The 15232-nt window shown below is 41.3% G+C and overlaps 1 long non-coding RNA gene across 1 annotated transcript; it reads right to left on the minus strand.

Annotated features, from left to right (window-relative positions):
* Positions 1 to 11008: 11008 nt before the first annotated feature.
* On the minus strand, positions 11009 to 14716 carry LOC143653095 (uncharacterized). Its single transcript, XR_013161097.1, has 3 exons — positions 14605 to 14716; positions 12560 to 12826; positions 11009 to 11079 (listed from the first exon to the last, which is right to left on the minus strand). It is a non-coding gene; the product is annotated as an uncharacterized LOC143653095 (long non-coding RNA).
* Between the last annotated feature and the right edge of the window lie 516 nt (positions 14717 to 15232).

Raw genomic sequence — 15232 nt, forward strand, 5'->3', positions numbered from 1 at the left:
CAATTCAGTAGCATTTAGTACATTCACAATCTTGTGCAACCACCACTTCTATCTAGTTCCAAAGCATTTTCATCACCCCCAAGGAAAACTCCACACTCATAGGTGGTTGCTCCCCATTCCCCTTCTTCCCGCAGTTCCTAGCAACCACCAATCTGCATTCTGTCTCTATGAATTTACCTATTCTGGATACTAAAGGAATCCTACAGCTTTTGTGTCTAGCTTCTTTTACTTATTATAATGTTTTCAAGGTTCATCTGTATTGTGGCATGTGCTAGTGTGAAACTGTTATGTACACCAGAAAAGTCATTTTCTTTCAATTCTGTTCCAATCTTGTGGGGCCAGACCTATTGTTTAAGGTGGAACATTTGATTACACTGTTTCCATGGAGACTGATCCACTCAATCGTGAGTGTGGCTTTTGATTAGATGACTGCCCTGGTGTAACTGTGACATTGTGAGTGTGACCCTTTGATAGAGATGTAACTAGATCCATTCAGGGTAGGTCTTGATTAGGTTACTGGTGTCCTTTAAAAGGGGAGACATTTTTGAGAAAGCACTTGGCTTCAGAGCCGACAGAGATGCAGACATTTGGGGACGCTTGGAGTGCCAACAGACATAGTCCAGGTGCTAAGCAAAGGTTCGTAGCAGCTAAGTCAGGACCCACAGACACTTAGAGAGGAAGCCACTGGAATCAGAAGTTGGAAGCAACAGAACCAGGAACAAGGACCAGCAGATGTCAGCCACATGGCTTTCCATGTGGCAGACATTGGCCTTTCTTCAGACTCAAGGTATCTTTATCTAGATGCCTTAGTTTGGACATTTTTATGTCTTTAGAACTATAAACTTGTAACTTAATAAATCCCCTTTACAAAAGCCATTTCATTTGTAGTATATTGCATTTCGGCAGCATTAGCAAACTGAAACATGGCAAGACTAAGCATTTCATTAATTTTTATGGCTGAATAGTCTTCTTTTGTATGTATATACCACAATTTGTTTATCTGTTGATGAACATTTAAGCTGTTTCCACTTTTGCCTAATGCTCTTTTATGTGCTATATAAGAATTCTTTGCCCATCCCAAGATTACAAAAAATATGTTTATATCATATTCTAGAAGCCTTATTGTTTTACCTTTCATATTTATTGCTATGATCCATTTTGAATAGACTTTTGTGAATAGGGTGAAATGAGGTCAAGTTTCCTTTTTGACATATGGACAGCCAAGAAAGCTAACACCTTAGATTAAAGACCATCATTTTCCCAGTAGTTTGCAGTGACACTTTTGTCATAATTCAGGTGAGTATATATTTGTGTGTCTGTTCCATTGGTCTGTTTGCCCATCCTTGCACCAATATCACCCATGTTTTGTTTTTTAGTAAAATGGCAGCTTTATAAGAAGTCTTGGCATCTGATAGTGCAGGCCCCCCAGCTAAGTTCTTCAAAAAAATTGTCTTTACTATTCTTGGAAAGCATCCTTTAATTAAATATGTAAATAGTAAACTCCCTTGGTCATTATAGGTTGAAAATGTCTTATTTTTCCCTCTTTCTCTAATAATAGTTTATCTTGGTATAAAACTCTAAGTTGGGTGGGCCAACTTAGAGTTCTCGCCTGCCATGCCAGAGACCCGAGTTTGATGCCTGGTGCCTGCCCATGCAAAAACAAAAACAAAAAACAAAAAAAAGCTCTAAGTTGACAGTTATTTTATTTCCTATCAGCACTTTGAAGATTTATCTCCGTGATTTCCTGGCTTTTATTACTGCTGACTGAAGTAAGTTTGTCATTAGATTGTAGGTAGTCTGGTAGCTCTTAGGACAGACCCACAGCTTTTGATGTGCTATGGTTTCATCAATAGTGAGACTTTATTTATCCTACTGGTAACTTGCAAGCTTTTGATCTGAAATTGTCTTGCTTAAATTTGCAAGTGTTATCTCATCATATAATCCCTCTCTATTCTTTTCTTCTGTAACTCATAGTAAGTATATTGAAGAATTGCAATCTGTCCTTCAGCTCTCTTAACCATGCTTTCTTCTCTTTTTTTTTCCATGCTTCCTTTTGGTTTTTGTTTTATTTTCTCCTCCTTTTCCACCTTTTCCTCTAATCTTCTTTTCTTCTTTTCCGGACTCTCTTCTTCCTCCTCTTCCTTAAGTAACTTAAAGAAGCAAATAATAGTGCAGAATAAAATTAAAAATGACTGAAGTTTGAGGGACTCAACACTGAGCTACAATGAGATTCCATGATTCAAACATTATTGGCTGAACAAGGACAAGAAGCTGGATCTCGCAACAGTCCAGGCTTTTGTATGCAGCACTTTCTCCAGAGTGGGCTGCGCAGACTTCCCTGTGCAGTTAATAGATATCTGTCACTGATTGGCAAGGGGATATAGGCTTGTTAAAATGGGTCATATATTCGATGGTGCGAAGGAAGGGTGAACATGTCAACTACTGGTTTGAGGAACAGGAACATTAGAGACCTCAGAGGCCTCCTTGTGGGCACCGTAGCACACTAGCTAGCCAAGAATAACAACCACACATGGGGAGGGGATGTGATCCTCAGGCCTAGTGTCAAGAATGGGAAATCCTGGATCCCCTTCCTGGCACGATGTCTGACTCTGAGGTTTGGAGATAAATGACTTGACCACTCCAGAGGTGACTTGCCACTGCACCTTGGAAATTCTCAGCTGCAGCCTGCACTTTAAGAAAAATTATTATTATCATCTCTGACTAATAACTAACAAAAGCAAAGCGAAAAAATAACTCAATGGGAGATGAAGAGAAAGTTAAAAAGTTTTTTTCATATTGCGCTGCAAAGTACCATAAGGCAAAAGGAGAGAAATGTAGATAACAAATCTTAAAATATTAGCTGGGTAATTACTCCAATTAACATTTAATTTTATCTATGCCCATCACATTTTATCTATAATAGCATCATGGGTAGCAGTTATTGTTGTACATTTCTGAAAGTTAATTAAACTCACTGAGACATGACAACAATACCAAAAGTCCTTTTTTTTTTTTTTAAATTCATTGGCTTTGAATTTTCCATTTTTTAATTTTTTATTTATTTATTTATTTTTAGGTGTATGGTCCGGGAAACCAACCCACAATCTTCCATTTTGAAAAATTTATTCCACATGGAAACTGTGAGAGCTAGGGCCAGAGACAGGTTTACTTTCTTTTCTTAACATCAGACTCTTACTGCTAAACCTCCCCTGGGCTTCTGAGTCAGTCTGCATAAAAGGCAGCCGATCGGGTACGGGGCTAAGTCAGGTCCTGTGTCTGTCAAGTTGTTGATTTCTCTTGTCTCTAAACCTAACGTGAAGGGCTGTATGCCCTTAAATGGGCTTCCCTCTGACTCATCAAACTCAGCAGCGACAGCTCAAGTGAGATTTCATTTTCAGTTCCATCCGGGAGCCCTGCAGAGGTGTAAGATGAGGACGCCAACTAAAATACACAGGTTGTTCATCCACAGTTCTTTTCTAGTGGGGTCTATAGATCCCGAGGGGAGCTACGTGTGCAGACAGAGCTGCTCAGTTGAGGGCGGCAGCAGTTGTGAAAGGTCCAGGGACTGGGGCTTGGGGCCAGCGTGGAAACCCTGTCTTGAAAGGCCCGCCGCGTACTGGGTTGGGGGCGGGGCGCGTGGCGTCCTCTCGACTGCCAGCTGTGTGTAGAAGACTGAACTTTGAATTTCTGCTGTAAAACCAAGGCAGCATAAATTCAGGGCCCACTTCCTCCCTTCACAGAGCCGCATAACCACTTTTTGGTGAGGTGTCTATGAAGTGATTCTCAGAGCATTCTGATCAAAAAAGAAAGTTTAGCTGCAGCTAAATGCAATCTTCTACATTTTTTGAGCAGGCTACACAAATGCACATTTCTCCTTCCTTGAGCTCAACAGTCTTTGCCTAGAAAACTAAAGATGATAAATACATTCAGAACTGAAGTTGATGGGTCTACAGCTATATTAGCCAAACCTTTTATCAATCTTCAAGTAAGTCCCCGGCATTCACTAATTCTCCTAATTTGGGGGCATGGTATGTGTTTGGAACATGTTTTCTTTGTCTTTTATTGACAATCGATCAATCAATAAATTGCTGTCCATTGATTATTTCCCACAGGACTGATACTATACTAGGTTTGATGTAGAGAGGTGTACTGAGCTATAAAAGATTGACAAATTTGTGACTTTCATGTGGTCTGCCTTATTTGTGTCCCACTCTCACTTCTGTGACAATTCTTTCCCCCATTGGGACCCTGCAGCAACATTTTTGAACCTGTACAATTCAGACCCACCACGTTGTCCATGCATTTTATTTATTTGTTACTTGGCTTTCCTCTTTACTGGACTATAGGTTCCATGAGGTGGGGACTCTGTCTAATTCACCTCTCAATTCCAGTAATCTCTGGCACAGGGCCTAGCACACAGTAGGTCTCGAAAACACTTATTGGGTCATTTTGCTAGTATTGGCCCCAGAATAACATTTGTATAGCTGTTAGTTATATTTAACATCTGATATTTCCAATATTTTGGGGACAACACAATAAAATATTGGCTTCTTTCTTCACATGTCCTTTTTATCTTTACATCATTTATTGATTTATTTTTTTTAATAACCAGACCCCGATTAAGTCAACCTATTCTTGATGAACTTATTCTTGATTTTCTAAAAATTATATAAACTGTGGTTTCATTTTTATGGTCCAAATTAAAATACATTACTGACATTAAGGCAAGCCTATAGGAGTGCCATTAGCATAATAAAAGCCAAATGCTGATAATAATGGTATTTACTTACTGAAATTTAGCAGTATTCACTGAAAAACAACATGTTGCTGTAAATGCTTTAGAAAAAAGAATACAAGTAACTTTAAGATTCTATACTCTAATTAGGTAGAAAAATAATTTCTTTTCCTCTTATTAACTGTCTCCTTCCATTATTTTTGATATCACTTTAAGTAGAACATCCATTTGGGAGAATTGATGGGATCCTGGGACTTAAGTGAAGATTGAAAAAGGATGAATCAATCACCTGTATTCATAAAAGTAAAAAGAAATTTTTGTAGTTGCAGACTCTAAGTCTTCCTTCTAAGTATAACTCCTGCATATATCTGAATATTGATTTGCTCTGTCCATTTGCAAATGCCTTGGTGTAAGCAAAGCAATAGGATTCAATCAAAAAGATTTCATGGAGAACAATTCCTATCAGAATTTTTAAGTCTTTTCCTAGGAAATAGTAGAGCTTGACACATAGGAAGCACTCATCTACAGGTCCAATTTGTTTTGCCTTTCTCAAGACTTGAGATGCTGCCATATCTAGAAAATCACAGTCCAGTTTGGCGTGATGGTTGAGGTTGTAGCCCTAAAGCTCTCCGTGGGTTGTCAAAGTTAGATAATATAAACTTCTGAAGTAGAAAGGACCTTAGATTTCACACAGGCTTATCCTTCCACTTTATAGATGAGACAACTGGGATTCATACTAAGGGTAAAGGACCATAGCATTAGGTCCCATCCATAGTAGGTCAGTGGATCGATCCCAAACCTGGGTGACTGTGCCAGTTTGAAGCTATCAGGTACCCCAGAAAAGCCATGTCCTTTATTCCTCATTCAATATTGCTGGATGGGATCTTTCTGATCGTTTCCATGGAGATGTGACCCACCCAATTGTAGGTGGTAACTTTTGATTAGATGTTTCCATGGAATATCTCCACTCATTCAAGGTGGGGTTGCTTATTGGAGGCCTTTAAGAGGGAACCATTTTGGAAAAAGATTTAGAGCAACCAGAGACAATAGAGTCTATATAGGCAGAGACCTTTGGAGATAAAGAAGGAAAACGCCCCAGGGAGCTCCATGAAACAAGAAGCTGGGAGAGAAAGCTAGCAGATGTCACCATGTGCCCTCCCAGCTGAGAGAGAAACCCCAAACTTCATCGGCCCTTTCTTGAGTGCAGGTAACCCCTTCTTGGTGCCTTAATTTGGATACTTTCATTTCCTTAGAACCATTAACTTGTAACTTATTAAATTCTCCTTTATAAAAGCCGCTCCAGTTGTGGTATATTGCATTCTGGCAGCTACTAAAGCAGTGACCATCATTTGTTCATTTGCTTCAGTTAACAAATGCTTATCACATACTTGCTCTATGCCAGGCACTGCTCTGGATGCTGGGGAGACGGTAATGGATGAGACCGTTACGGTCCTTATCCTCATCAAGCCTTATTCACTAAGCATATTACCTCATGTAAGAAAAGAAAACATGTTAATGGATACAGTGACTGGGGAAGGGTAGGAAGGACTGAGAAGGGGAGGGATTGTCCTGAGATCTGAAAAAGAAGGACAAAACAAGGGATGACCCAACAGTGGGGCAGTGATCAATCCAGACAAAAGAAATAGCTCACATACAGGCTTGGAGATGGGAAGGAGATTGTAATGTTTCAGCGGGTGAATGAAGCATGGTAAGCCGTGATGAGAGAGGAAAGGTTGGAGGGGTAGGATGAAGCTAAGTCATATAGAGACTTATGAATCATAGCACAGAATATGGATTTTTATATTATAATGGGCAGCAAGCTCCTCATCAAAATTAGCTTTTTCAAATGGCTTTTCTTTTTTGTTGTTCTTAATTGTTTTAATATAGATCATAAGGCCTAAGATTCTGATACTGAGTCAGATCTGAAGACTACCTAGCACAGTTACTGACTAGTTCTTGGGTCTGCAAGCGAGCCCCTCCCAGAATGTTTACAACCCCATTGCAACCCTCTGGGCAGGAATGATGGGGGGCGGGGGAGGGTACCTATTATGCAATAAGTTAAGATGAGGCCAAAATTTAGCCACAAACACAAAAGATTTCACCTAAAAAATAATATTATGATTATCTTTGAACAGACTGTGGCATAGGTTAGTTAAATTTGGAAAATGCAAAATCATCAAGACCTTCTGTTGATGAAGCTGATGAATCTGTCTCCTCCCCCGGTCAGGCTGGTCACCCCAGTTGAGACCCAAGCGCACTTAAGCTGCCCCATACAGATAGGAATCTCTTCTGATTGCACCACAGACTGATAACCCAAAGGGTGGTAACCAGTGAGTCAATGCCAGCCTCACAGAAATGGGAAGAATGATGACTACAGGGGATGGACCAGGGGCTGGCAGTGGAGAGGTTGTTGCAAAATTGCCTTTTATGGCCCAGAAGGCTGGGATCTGGCTGGGTGGTGGTTGTTGTTTCACTTCATGCTATCCAGTCTTTACTGGGATAAAATGACATGGGGTACAGAACCAGGTCAGCACACACCTGGGGAAGAAAACACGTGACCTAAGTAGTAACAGGCTACCAGCCATCAAGTGTCTCAGGGATTACACGAGCAGTCACTTGCCCGTGTTTTCCCAACCAGCAGCCGAAGCTCTCATTAGATTGACAGAGTTGTCAACTTCAGCACCAGGAGACCTGGCATAGAATGCCGGCTTTGCATCCTTATTAGCTGTGTGACCTTATTAAGTCACTTGGCCTCTCTGGGTCTTAGTTGGTTCCTCTACTCAGAAGGAAGGGTGCACATGACCTCGCCAACACCATGGGGTTATACTGTAAGTTTCAAAGGAAATAAAGTGTGAACAGAAGTGCCATATAAAGTGTCTTAGACAACCACAGGGAACTGTGGAGGGTGAGGAAGTGCATCAGAGAGTTGATGTGGATGGTGGAAGGATCAAAAGGTAAAAATTCTGGGGTCAGGTTACAGAGACTGAAATTTTTCCATGTTAAACAGAAAAGGCTAAGGGCTATATTCGCGCCTGTGACCAGTTCTTACTCAGGACATAGTGATACTTCTTTCATATCTCCTGAGGGCCAAACTAAATAAAATGCATAATAAAAAAGGGGTGTATTTTAGTTCTGAAGAATGCCTCGAGTATGAAACACATGAATGAGTTACTAAAGCAAGTTTGGTATCCCTTCTCTGGTGGCCTTAGTGGTGATTTGCACCTGACTATAGGTGAGTTAAACATGATCCTGGCTGAAGACAGGGGAAGAAATTAGACACTGAGTTTTCCCTTTTTGGTTCCTGTAACTAAATTCATAAGGATTTCTGGGATGTAAATCTCATTGAGACAGGGAATTTTGTTCACTGATGCATCCAAAAGACTTAGCACCATACCTGGCATACAGTAGATGCTTAATAAATGTTTACTGAGGGGACTAACAGAACACCATGCACTTGCCCAGGCATTTGGAAGAGAGACAAGCCTATCCCTTGGTATTCACTTACTCTCAGGTTCATCCACCTGCTTATCCACATTGTGGACTGGGTCTATGAGAACAGTGGCTCTCAGGCCCCATGGAGTTTCAACAAGGTCTCGCAGAGTTCATTAAGCCAGGGATTTGCAAGGGGTGGAGGGAGACAAGTCCCTTCAGGTTGAATTAGAGCGACCTTGCTTTTCTCTCCTACGTGTACGTATGCACTGGGCTTTCAGATGCCATTTTCCATATTCTTGTTACATTTCATTCCAGTTGCCATTGTATGAAAGACCTTTGTAATAATAAGTCCATTCAGAGGAAATGCAAAGGCTGGTTCAGGCGCCTTCCATGCCTAGGATTTCTGAGTAAACAGATGAAGGGTCTCAAATGGTCACATTGGGCATATCCTTGGTACCTCTTGAGATCCAAGCTGAGAAAAGAAAGGTTCTAAATTGTCCTAGTTTTTCTCTTTTTGAAGTTTTCCATTGGTTGTTGCCTGAATAATCATATTTTTTGAAAAATCACACTTTCTAATTCTAAAAGCCTGGGAATTGCCAGGTCTCTGGGAAGGCTCTGATCGTGCGCTTACAAGGTCACTGATTGAAATTGTTCTGTTACCCAGTGGTGAGCACATTGTAACCACAATGGTCTCTTAAACACAACAGCCCTTAAGTAGAAACATGGATTCTAGTTAATTATTAGAATTCAAAGAGGAGTGTGGCTACGTGGCTAGGCCTGTTATTAGCATCGGGAGGAGCAGACCTGCCAAGAACTAGTTCCCAAAGCTCCAAGTCTCCATGGGGCACCTCCCTGACCCCCATTCCCAGATGAAAAGGGGAAGACCCATCTGTCCTCACCAACACAGACCACCCTCCAATGTGAGCAGGAAAAACAGAGCAGTTTGAAGGGATTTAAGGATGGGTCAGCAGCAAGCAGGGCAGAAATTCAGTTCAGCTGTTGATGACATGTCTTGGAATCTTAAACTTTTCTTCTCTCAATACCCTAATTTATAATCACCTCTGTGCTGAAGGCCTAGAAGTAATAACATGCGCCCTGGAAGACAACAGTTCGATTTGCAGCATTTCCTGCTTTTCAGAACATGCCCTTAATCTTCATTTGATTCACTGGGATACTTTGGAAAAAAGAGCAGTTAAAGCAGGCAGACTTAGTTCCACTGTAAAGATGAAGGAACTGAGGCTGAGTGGTTAAGTGGCTGGTCTAGTTATCTGGAGAGGTCTATCAAGTTATCTGGGCACACAGGTGATGGGGTCAGACTACTTGGGTTCACATCTTGGCACTTCCACCTAATTAGTTCTGACTTGGGTCTTGGTGACACAGGGCCTCAGTTTCTCCATCTATAGAGTGAAAAGAAGAATATTTGCTGCACAGAGTAGTTGGTAGATTAAAGAAGATAAGACCACATAGTCAGCAGAGTGCTTAGTACATTTAAATGCTCAACAAATATTAAGCATTCATATTATTAAGAATATTATTATAATGGAAATGTAACCATTGAGCCCTACTTCCTTATTCCTAATTTAGTGATTTTGCCACTACACAGTGCTGCTTCCAGTGCCAGGTTCTTGTATTCTCCCTCTATCTGATCTTCTCCCCCATGCTCGTCCCCTTTCTCAGTCAAAGTAGTGAAGACTTAAACACTCGTTCTAACCATTTTAGTCTCTTTTGCTGCTATTCAGAATTCTGGGCAGGCTGAGAGGACGTGATGTCTCTACATCTCTGTGGCATATGGTTAAGAAGCTTTGTCAGAGGTGGAGAAAGGATACTCTAGCTCCCAAGGCTATCCTATCCCAAGGCTGCTACCAAAGGTTTGAGTGGTCTGAGCATAGATGCACAGCTGGTTTCATCCAGCATCAATCAACAACCCCAAATAATACCATAAGCCAGTGGCAGAGACTAGATTGGAAAAGGGGTCTTGGGGATTCGTGACCTGAGTCCTGTCTGGTCTGATCTCAGCTGCTTGCAGTGCCTATGTCTGTGAGCAGTAGTAGCTGGGAGGGAAGGGTCAGAAGGAAGGATGAGTAGCCTGAGCAGGGCTTCTTGGCAGATATTCCCTAGTGGGCCTCACTGTTAGCTGCCACTACATCAGAGCACTCATTGTGCTGAGAGCAGATGTGGCTGCTCAGAGCTTAATGATTTAAACCTCTGAAAAAGGGTGTTTCTGAGAACAAATCCTTCAGCGGACACTTTCTGGGTTCTTGCCCTTGCTCTGAAATCCAACAATCTTAGAAAATCTGTTGGAGTTAACATGCAGTGGACTGGGTGGAGATATGAATTAGTTAATTAAGAGTTCTCTGACAAGACAGAGTATGAAAATCTCAAATGCACTAGGTCTTGGTCCTTCTCGCTGCTGGGAAAATGTATATTGGGTTCCTACCCAGAACATTGCTTGGTGGGAGCAGAAAAAGGGAGTGCATTTCTGAGGCCCCTGCCTTCAGGGAGCTCCTAATTGAGTTGAAAAAGTACCAACACAGACAGTCCAGGAAAAGATAATCCAAAGCAAGCCTGCTATATGGGTTACACTAAGGCTGAGAATGTCCCTTATGGAACAGTGCCCCTGTATTTTGTGGGCCACTTGATGTCTTAGCTTGCAAGGGTTGCTGTAACAAAGTACCACAAATGGGATGGCTTAAAACAACAGAAATTTATTGTCTCAGAGTTCTGAAGGCTAGAAGCCCAAAGGTAAGAAGCCAGCAGAGCCTGCTCCCTCTGAAACTTGTAGGGGAGAATTCTTCCTTGCCTCTTCTAGCTTCTGTTGCTTGTCAGCAATCCTTGGCGTTCCTTGACTTGTAGATATATCACTCCAATCTCTGCATCCATCTTCTCCTGGCGTTCTCCCCCATGTCTGTTCTCTTCTTACAAAGACACCATTTGTATTGGATTAGGGCCCACCCATATTTACTATGACCTCATCTTAAATTGATTAATTCATCTGCAAAGACCCCATTTCTAAATTAAGTCACATTAGGGGTTGGGAGTTAGGACTTCAACCTAACTTTTTGGGTAACAAAATTCAACCCAAAATACTCATGACCACATTCATCCTATCTAAATTTATATTCCATACTTGGAAAAACAACATTATCATTATATACTTTGACCTTTGTGAAAGAAAGTTGTTATGCTCATTGGATTACTATTAATGTGGAGCTTGGCTTTCCAAGTTTTTAAAGGTACAGCTTGTTATAAATCACAGGCAAATAACTTCTGCCTTCTGGGTTACCTTTTCCCCTTATAACCTAAATCTACACCTTCTCAGTAATGCTATCATTATTTGGATGTGGAAACTAAGAATTTGGGAAAACATATTATGAATACTTCACATACCAATGTATGAAGTATAGTTAATCTTTTACTTTTATCTTTTGTGGGTTGCTCTGTATTATACGATGTACTTGAAAAATATGGGCTTTTGGGGATTTAAGAAACCAGAGCTCATATTCTGGCTCTGCAATTTACTAGATGTGTGAACTTGGGCGAGCTATTTAGCTTCTCTGAGCCTTAGTTCTCTCATCTGTAAAATGGGAATAGACAGTCCTACTTTTCAGGGTGGTTGTAAGGAATAAAGCAGTGAACCTAGAACAACCCAGTACAGCACCTGGCACATAGTGGGCATTCAATAATAGGGATAATGGTAATAACTAATGATTGTCAAATATTTATTATGTACTAGGCAGTGTGCTGTGTGCTTTACCTATATCATTAGTACTTAATCCTCAAAATAACCCTGAGATATGTATAATCATCTTATTTCCACTTTATAGATGAGAAAACTGAGGCACAGAGAAAGTACAAACTTGTCTAAGGACACACAGAGAGATCATTGCAATTAGGATTTGAACCGAGGCCATATACCTCCAGAGCCCATGATGACCATTCTTATCAAGATTATTTAGTCAAAATCTAAAATATTTGGTTTATTTTCTTTTTTCATTTAAATGGTGTGAAACTGCTGTGACATATGAATGCACCAATGTGCTCAGTCCTTTAGTCAATGTATCAACATGGCTTCTACAGAAAGCCTAAATTTTTTGGAAAAAAAGGACTGCTTCTCATAATCTCGAAATATGAGCAGGTTAATGATATGTGCACTTAAAAAAATCCGAGTTCCCTAGTTAGAGTGAAATTCTTTTTTATATAGTAGAGACCCTAAATTAAACTCATAAACTGAAAGATTAAAAATATAAGGTCATTAAAAAGTGTGATTTTGAATGGTGATTTGCTTTGAGCCTTTATAGAATTTACCTGAGTAGACTGATAGGCTTATTAAACTAGACTCCAGGTTGATATACATTGTCTTAACCAATTGTGATAAATGATACATTGACTTACCTTTTATTTTTTGCCAGCAATGGTAAAGTGATCTGTAGGTCTGACATGATCTGTTTCCACTAGAAAGACTGTGCTTTTACAATCCATTCATTTTGAAGGGGACAAAATTCACAGTGTCATTTCCTTATTGAGAGACAGACAACTAAGAAATGTTATTTCATCAAGACTGTTACGGAGATACAATGCTGATGTCAGTAAGCATTTCTGTATATGTTCTCTCTCCTTTTTGTTGAAACTTGTGGGTGTCTTATCAGTAGTTTGCAGAAGCTGAGTGGTAAAAAAAAAATCATAAATGTAAAAATAATAATGCCATTGCCAATAGCCAGAAAAAATAGTGGTGGAGAAAAGGGAGAGTACTGGAGGTTGAAAATCTCTCGAGGGGTGGGGGTGAGGGGGGTGGGAGTGGGCTGGGGTGGGCACCCAAGAAAGTTGCCAGAATTGGGTACATTCAGTCACAGCGAACTAGGCATGGAAGATGACCTGCAGGTTTCCACCCACGCTGGACTTTCTCTATTCTGCAAATGCACTTTGTTTCCTCCCACCTCACAGCCTTTCCACACCTGCTCTTTCTCTCTGGACTGCTCTTCACACTAATCTTCCTCTAATCCTTGCACATGCTTCAAGTTTCCTCAAACTGCTAGACTCAGTTGGGTCCTTTGTCCTTCTTCTTTGTTACACTAGTCATAGTTTGTAATCGTATATTTTTGTGCTTGTTTGACTGCAAGCTCCATGGGGACAGGAACCAGACCTGTCCAGAGTTTCACACAGTGTCTAACACGCACAGAAGATGCTCAAGAAATATGCTAACTTAATGAAAACATTCACTCTAAAGAGAATCTGAGTACCCTCTGCTTGGCCCAGTGCTGTGGCTTCTACGAAATAATATCCTAAGTGTCTTATCTCTTCCTGTCTTGATTATTTTTGCCAATGAAACAATGAAATATGACTTCAGTTGCACATTGAACTGGTGCAAAGCAATGCTACTGTCAGCCTTCACAAGTTTGATTGGCACAGCCTAGGTTTGGTTTGAACTTCCCTGGGATTACTGCATTAGTAGTAAGATGCTGGATAGGCAACCCTTTATTGATTTTCTCAGCACACAGAGGCACCTTTAAGAAAGGTTCAGGTGGATGACAGAGTGGCAATTGGCCTGATTTTCAATGGGATGCACATGCACTATCCCATTTGCATTTAGGACCCACATCCTTGTGTGTGCCCCAAATTAAGGGCAATTCCAACACTCCTTTGTCCCTACTCTGTATCAGAATGGAAGTGAAAATGATATTACAATAGAAATAACCTATCATGATGTTCAAAGTGTTTTTTATAATAAATCAAAATGCAAATGTTAGCAAATTACTTGTGACATGCCTCATGACTAATTGTGACCCTGTCACCACATTGTGACTGAGAACTACAAGTTTGTAAAAAAACCTGGAAACTTCTTAGGATCTCTGAGGCCAGGCTGGGACCCCCAGGCTGTCCCCTCACCCTCCTCCCCAACAGTAAGCCTACCAAAGGGCTCCTTTCCCACCTTTCTATCTTACTTTTTGTGTCTGGATTCAGTGCAGCAAAAATTGAAATCTGACATCAACTTGCTACTCTTTAATGGTCCTGGTACAATCTCAGAGTGTCTCAACTGACAACTCAATTTTAAAGAAAGGCATTTAATTTATTTGTTGCATTTTTAAAAGATCTAAAGCAAATTCAACTGCCCTGAATCTGGGTAGGGACCTTGGTACATATTTATATTCACTACCACCTTCTCCCTTCCTCACTCCCCTCCCCTAGTAGCCGCCGACTCTGTAAACATCTTTGGACTTTCTTTTACTTGTCCCTAGTTCTTTCTTCTCTTTCCTCCTCTTTCCTCCATGTACCATACTGTGGGGGTTGGCTGGCTTCCCTTCTCACAGCCACTGTTACGTGACTTGCTTTGTATGGACCTGGTCACTTCACCCCTAACATATGTCAAGAGAGCCCAAGAACTCAAATGCTCCTTTCACACTGGGGAGGGGGCGTGCCCATGACAGTGCCTTCTTCTTTACCTTTGGGGAGCCCTGATCTCAGCTTTCCTCTCCTCAGTGATGCCAAAGAAAGGAGAGGAACTTGACGAAGGTGATCTGGGTCTTCCCTGGTGGGCTGAGCCACTTTCCCCGGGTCTCAGAGAACTGTTCGATTCCTGGAACTGACCAGAGCACTGCACTTGGAGACAGAAGACCCGGTTGCGTATTTGGACACCACCACTTACTAGCTGCGTGGCTTTATACAAGTCACTTTAGCTTTCTGAACTTGTTTCCTATCCACAGGATGGCTGGCTTGAAACGAGAGTGCCTAGGGTTAGTTCCATATCCATGCTAACTATATTTGAGGGTTTGGATTTAGACCAAAAAACAAAAACAAAAAAACCCAACCAGTTACAGGAAGTATCTACTGACCTGTTTCCAGCCGAGGTTCAGGAAAGGTCTCCCAGGACTGGCCCCAGTAGCGCTCCGGGGAACCTGCACAGCCTCCTTACAGCAGCCTGCCCGTTGCCCCGGCCCCAACCCCATCTCCTGGCACAGCTCTGGGGAGGTTAGTGGGGCTGGAGGGGTGTGTGCATGCGAATCGTTGGAAAGCTCCGATAAATCCCAGAGGGTCAGTCACTTCCATTTACTCCAACATGCTTTTCGAACT

This window comes from Tamandua tetradactyla, chromosome 13, assembly GCF_023851605.1.
Source record: "Tamandua tetradactyla isolate mTamTet1 chromosome 13, mTamTet1.pri, whole genome shotgun sequence".
Taxonomy (NCBI): Eukaryota; Metazoa; Chordata; class Mammalia; order Pilosa; family Myrmecophagidae; genus Tamandua; species Tamandua tetradactyla.